General features: G+C 41.8%; 1 long non-coding RNA gene across 1 annotated transcript; it reads right to left on the reverse strand.

Moving 5' to 3' along the window:
- Nucleotides 1-2217: 2217 nt before the first annotated feature.
- LOC135253362 (uncharacterized) lies at nt 2218-6547 on the reverse strand. Its single transcript, XR_010329593.1, has 2 exons — nt 2422-6547; nt 2218-2371 (listed from the first exon to the last, which is right to left on the reverse strand). It is a non-coding gene; the product is annotated as an uncharacterized LOC135253362 (long non-coding RNA).
- Between the last annotated feature and the right edge of the window lie 6 nt (nt 6548-6553).

A 6553-nucleotide genomic window follows, 5' to 3' on the forward strand; every position in this document is an offset into this window, starting at 1 on the left:
AATATATATATATTTAATTTAATATCATCTTTTACATTTTTTTATCTATCAAAAAGTTCTTTGTGTGTTTATTTTTATTTATTTGTTTGATTATAAGTTAATTGTTCTCAAATATAGAAACTTTGATAAAATATAAGTTTTTCGAATTGATTTGAAAATGTTACACTTTTTGACAAAATATCGGTCAAAACATCAGTAATTGGTGGGCTAGGACTCTAAAATTGGGATTGGCATCGGACCCAAAAATCTGGCATCGGTCTGAATTTTGTTAGCTATAAGCAAATAATTCACATAACAAAAGGTGAGCAGATAAGTCACAATTCTCCAAAAGGCCCATTTTACCATCTTGACCTTTACATACCTTTCTGACATACATTTATATCACATCACAAATAATTCAATAATACATTTACGTCTAGAATGTGAAAATCAAAACATGGTATCAGCAATACACTTACTCTACCATTAAATTATACACTGGCTAAAGCTTGCTCTTAGATCTCATAGATTGTGTTGAAAGCCGCATATGAAAGGTCTTCCTCCTACTACACTCTAAGCAAGCTTAGCTGTAGTCCACAATGTGAAAAGGAGCAGCTAGCTACACCACGTGCTTCTTCGGAGAACTGTGGATGTTTACGCCCTCTCGAATCCACAGCGGGGTTTGCGCACAGTGGGGGACTGTGGTTACAGGAAATTAGGGAGGGGATTTGATGTTTTCAGCCCCACATTGGATGCCAAATTTACAATTAGGAAAAAAATCCTCTTAAAGAGTCAAAAAAATTGGGGAAAAGTGAAATGTTCAGTAAGCCCTATTCAGCTGACTCAATAATGGAAAATTGATTTATTGTATGTACAGTATATCTCAGCCCCCTCTTAATATTAATTAATATTATCTGAAGCTGGGTCTATAATATTTAAGAAGCAGTATGTAAAATTATGTAGCTGTATCTATTGTTAAAGTTGAGATAAATTGAATACCCTATGGGCAATATACAGTTTTGAGGAAATGGCTGTTGAAGATTTGCTAATGTAAATGAAATCGAAGAGTTCTGCTTGTCTTTCATCCATCCTCACAGTGACAGCAAAGGAAATAGCCACATATGGTCACACTGGCTATACACTGTAAAAAAAAAAAAAGGTTCTATATGGAGCCAAAACATATACGTGTGCCATTTAAAAAAAAAATAGAACCATTTAGAACCTTTTTGGGGGCCATATATAAACATTTCTATTGAACCAGAATCATTGATATCTTTGGGTTTGTGCTTATGGACCACCCCCCCCCTTCAGTTCAAACCACAGGTTTTTGATGGAATTTAAGTCTGGAGACCGAGATGGCCATTGGAAAACATGGATGTTGATTTCACTTAAGCATTTCTGTTTAGCTTCTTAGCAGAGACAACCAAATTTTCTGCCAGAATTTCCTGGTACTTTGTTGAATTCATTGTCCCGTTGATCTAAAATAGTGCCCCGGGACCACTGCCAGCAAAACATCTCCAAAATATCAATGACCCACCTCCATATTTGACAGTAGGTATGAGGTGCTCCTGTATGCATTCCTCTTTTGCCACCAAGCATGTACATAGTGTGTATGGCCAAAATGCTCAATTTTGGTCTCATCTGACAATAGCACTCTCTTCCAGTCATAATTCCAATGAGGTTTGGCAAGCTCCAGATTCTTGGTTTTGTTTATTGTGCTCAGCATGAGAGTAAATGTACTGAAATAAAAGTATATAGTTTTCCCATATGTTTGAACATAACATACAGATTATTATCTGTGTAATTTATTATATGCAGCTTTTTTTCTACATTTTTATTAAGGGTGCTAATAATTCTGGAGCCCACTGTAAGTCACTGTGACATATATAGCCTTGAGGAAGTGAGAATTCAGCGTTTCCTAGGAATCCAATGTTTTTAACGGAACTGCAAAAGCACTGGGGAAATTCCAGAACAGGCAATTTCACCTACTTTGAAGTGTAGCCTATAAAATGCTCTAACTGTTTGGAGAACATTCATTCAGAGACGTTGTTGCTCTGTGAATTCTCCTGTTCGGCCGAATAAGGTATCTGAAACCGAATATTTTGGGTAAGTCTGTTAGACTCTTCTCACCGACCGGGGGAAATTAGGTTGTCGTGTCTAGGAACCGACAGAATTCAAAGTCCAATCATTAATTTGTAGAAAACTACTTCACGAGGGAAAAGACACCACAGCAGCAAGCTCTTTGGAAAAGTTAGACTTTATTTGCACAGGTGCATAAAGCCAGATCAATTCCGCCAAATTGAACCTCGATTGTCAGTTTTACATTCATTTTATACACAAATGTACCCCACAACTCCCCTTAACACATTTCTTAAAATACCAGCCATCTGTCCTTCTTGGCACCACAATGATTTTAATTTCCTGCTCTTGGGTCGGCCTGACCTTCTTGGCACCACAATGATTTTCTGTTCTTAGATGATAACGTTATTGTGGAATGTTACCCCAACTTTCCCTTAAACATATATTAGTCTTTATTCTGTAATTTTCCATTAAGCATACAAGTTACAGAGTTATAGCCTCCTGTAATTTTCCATTTGTATTCAGTTTACATAAGGGTCACTGTAAAAATATCAGTCTTCTAGCACTTTTATTTGGCAATAGTGTTTTGTTAGTTTTGGATTATTGTTCTCTGCTGTATTTTGGCAGTAGTGTATGATTAGTTTTTGGTTAGTGTTATCTGCTGAAGTTTTTGGCAGTAGTGTATGATTAGTATTTGGTTAGTGTTTTCTGCTGAGTGAGTAAGTGTGGTTTTTTAAGCCTTCTACGTTTGCTTTTTTTCTACAGTGGATACTGTGGTTTCTTGCATTTCCATAAGCTTAGCTGCAACTACTGATATAGGTTTATTGGATTACATATTGATTATATGAGTGTATAGTTATACATGTGATATATTTTTATCATGAAGCATCGAGAGTTTGGAGGAACCAGTTTGATCAACATTGATGGGAATTCCCTAACTTTAACATGTGACGCCATCACAATCATGGGGAGTCTCAAAATTTTCCTACATTTCCCCCCTTTCGGGGTCAGACCTTATGGCCCCAAAAGACTCCCCTCGCTGTATTCTTATTCTCAGCGTCAGACAGCGTCGGGTGTGCACCACCCCATGTATACTACGTTGGGTGCCTGCACATCCCCTGCTGCCATAGCAGCATCCAAATGTATCAGATTCCTCAATGTAACATTGTTCCCATGGTTCCTCCAACACTCTCTGCCGTCGCAAAATTTGATTAAACATATCAAAGCTGTATGTATTATTCTAAGTGACCCAACAAAGTTATCATACACTCCTTTAATTTTCTTAACACGTTGATTCGTAGCACGATGATTTGCCGCAGTCCTCGTAGTTGGTGGGTTCCTGGTATATCTTCCAACCAGAGTACGCGGTCTGCACGTCACTCCACTGGAAAGCCAGCTTGCGATTGTCGTACTGGACCCGTAGGGGCACTGTTGGTGCTGTTGCTCCCTGGACTGGTGTCAGCGCCCGCAGTCCCTCCGCTCTCCCCGTCTCCCTGGACTGTGACATCGTCCGCCGGAAACTGGAATCACCCGTCTGGCGCCTGGCTCCTGCGTTAGTCACCCTGTATGACACCAATTGGATGCCTATAGCCCTATGGAGAGAGGATCTCAAGAGAGGGAGGATACAAGACAGCAACACCAGTACCACTATCAGTGTTATCCCCACTGCAGGTCCTATTTTTGCCAGCCAACTTCCCCCTCATCCTTTATTCGACAGTTTTTCTTGCCTAACCTCCTTCATTATCTTTCTTAGTGGTTGCGTTTTTTCAGAATACCCTTCCACCCAATCCGTGCTAAAACCCGTCATTCCTAAGAATGTCATCATTTGTCCCACTGTCTGTGGTTGCGGAACTTTCATTATTGTCTCCAACTGTTTATTTGACATTCTCTTACCGCCAGCCGTGATTACTCTTCCCAAGTACTCCACCTCCTGAGAGCAGAGCTGCAGCTTCTTCCTGGACACCTTGTGCCCCCCCTTTGCCAGTTTCTCCAGCAGTTTCATGCTGTCGCTTATGCACTGCTCTTTTGTATCTGCACATAGTAATAAGTCATCAACATATTGCAACACCACACTTTTGAGGTCCAAACCTTGTAAGTCATCTTTTAACACTTGGTTGAACACATGCGGCGAATGTTTAAACCCCTGCGGCATTCTGTTGTACGTATATTGCCGGTTTTCAAATGTAAAGGCAAACAGCTCTTGGCTTTGTTCGGCCAACGGAGCGCTGAAAAAGGCAGAACACAGATCTATTACTGTAAACCATTTTGCAGTATGAGGAACATTGGTTAACAAAGTATGAGGATTAGTCACTTCTGTTGTCATTTCCTGCACTACATCATTTACTGCTCTCAGATCATGCACCAATCTCCATTTTTCCCCATCTGCTTTTCGTACAGGCAGTAAAGGTGTATTATATGGACTTTGCGTTGCTCTAAGCACTCCTGATTTTAACAGACCTATGGTTTTTCTCACTTGCTCCACTGCTTCTCTTTTTTAAAGGATATTGTAATTTAAATGGACCTTTACAGCCTGGTTTTAAGTACACTTCAACCGGGTTTGCCGATTTCACTTTACCTACATCAGTGTCATGTTGCGACCATAGTTGGCTTGGTAATTGGTTTAAATGTTCTTCTATGCCCAAATTTTCTCTAGATTTCTCCCGTTTTGTACCCTCTTCCCACGGTACCCTCACCATTTGGGGCTTTCCCCACATCTGAGCGCTTACCATAATTTTGATAATTTTTTGATCTGCTGTGCACCAAATGAAATAATTTTCTGTTGGCCCGAATTGGAGCTCTTCTGCTCTCTTAATCATAGGACCTAAGTCCTTAGCTTGGTACCCTGGATTGACTTTCAACGTTATGTGTGGGGCCGCATGTTCCTCCTGAAACCACTGCTCAATCCATGGGGTCCTTGCTATGTTTAATGCTGCTCCTTCCTGTCCTATCAGGAGCGCAGTTGACACTAAATATTGTCTTTCTCCTTTTCCCTTACTTCACTCTCTTTCTAGATCTGGATCCTGGTAGGGATCAAACCTCATTGTACAATATAAGTCATATTCTGGCTCAGTTGCCTGCGGGATCTGAGCCTCAACATATTTTTGCCAAGTGCTCCACACTTGGTCTTTTACTTGTGTGTCAATATCCCCTACCCAATATACATTTGCCATGTGGAGGTTTTCACTTCTCATATAGTACATTCCTGTTAAATCTATGCCCCCTCCTTCACAGTTTAATTTTATTCCTAAGGCTAGAATTGCATCTCTTCCTAGAAGGCTTACGGGGGAATTTTTGCATACTATTACCTCTAATTTTGCTTCTTTTGCGCCTATTTTTATTAATACCGGTTTTGTGGTCGGGCTTAACATTGTTTTCCCCGAGAACCCTACTGTTTGAATAACTTCTCCCGACAGTGGCAGATGTGAGGCATATTCTTTCCTAATGCATGTGCATGTTGCCCCAGTATCTATCATCATGGGGACAATTTTTCCTCCGATTTGTACATTTATTATATGTTCTTGTTCTGGCCCGTTTGTTATCATTACATGCTGTCCTACTCTGCCTGGGTTCTCTGGTCACCCCTATTGGGCACCTTGGTAATTTACAGGTTCCCCACTCTGATATGGGGGCCTAGCCTGGGGAGGTGGGGCCAAATGGGGGTAACCCTGCGGTTGCTGAGGCTGATTTGGTACCCAGGTCCCCTGGTTACCTGGGTACATCCCTTGTGCGTTCGGACACCGTCTTTTTATGTGCCCCTCCTGACCACATCCTTAGCAAACTATGGAGCCCTGTCTCTGTTGGTTAGGAAAGCCTTGTTGGTTCCAACTGCTATTTTTCATGTTGTTATTCTGATTCTGCTGCCCCTTCCACTGATTCTTTTGACCACCATTCCCTGGCCCTCCCCCCATTTGATTCCCACCCGGTTGTGACCCCCCCCCCCCCTTGCATATTACCTTGCATGGCCAGTGGGTGAGGGATGCTGGAGAAGTTGTAGATCACCGTCAGCTGGGGCACCATCAGGCTGCTCCATGGTTCAGGCGCGGGGGTTGCTTCAAAGTCAAAGAATCCATTGTCCATATATCTGTATTTTCACAGATGCCACTTTTTTCGCCTCTTTTTCTTTATCCAGCTCTTTTATTTCTCTCGCCCTTTTTTCTTTGGCTTTCAGCTCCTCCAGCTGCAACTGCAGTAGCTTTCTTTGAATGTCTTTTGTTTGATCTTCCAGCTTTTTTCCCTCTTTCCGCTGCCTTTCTACAGCGTGCACCACATGATCCACAAATTCTCTGTGTGCCATGGTATTCAGTCCCACCACCTCATCGAGGTGGCGCCCCACTTCTTGTGACATCCCCTCCCCGATGGCTTTGCGGAAGAGGGTGGTCATTATAGGATCTGCCCGTACGTCCCTTTCAGTTATCAATCTCCACCTGCGCAACTGCGTGTGGATGTCTTTTAACGGCGGTCCCGTTAAGGTCGTTATGTCCGGTCGTGCGGGATA

This window comes from Anguilla rostrata, chromosome 4 (assembly GCF_018555375.3).
Source record: "Anguilla rostrata isolate EN2019 chromosome 4, ASM1855537v3, whole genome shotgun sequence".
NCBI classification, from domain to species: Eukaryota; Metazoa; Chordata; class Actinopteri; order Anguilliformes; family Anguillidae; genus Anguilla; species Anguilla rostrata.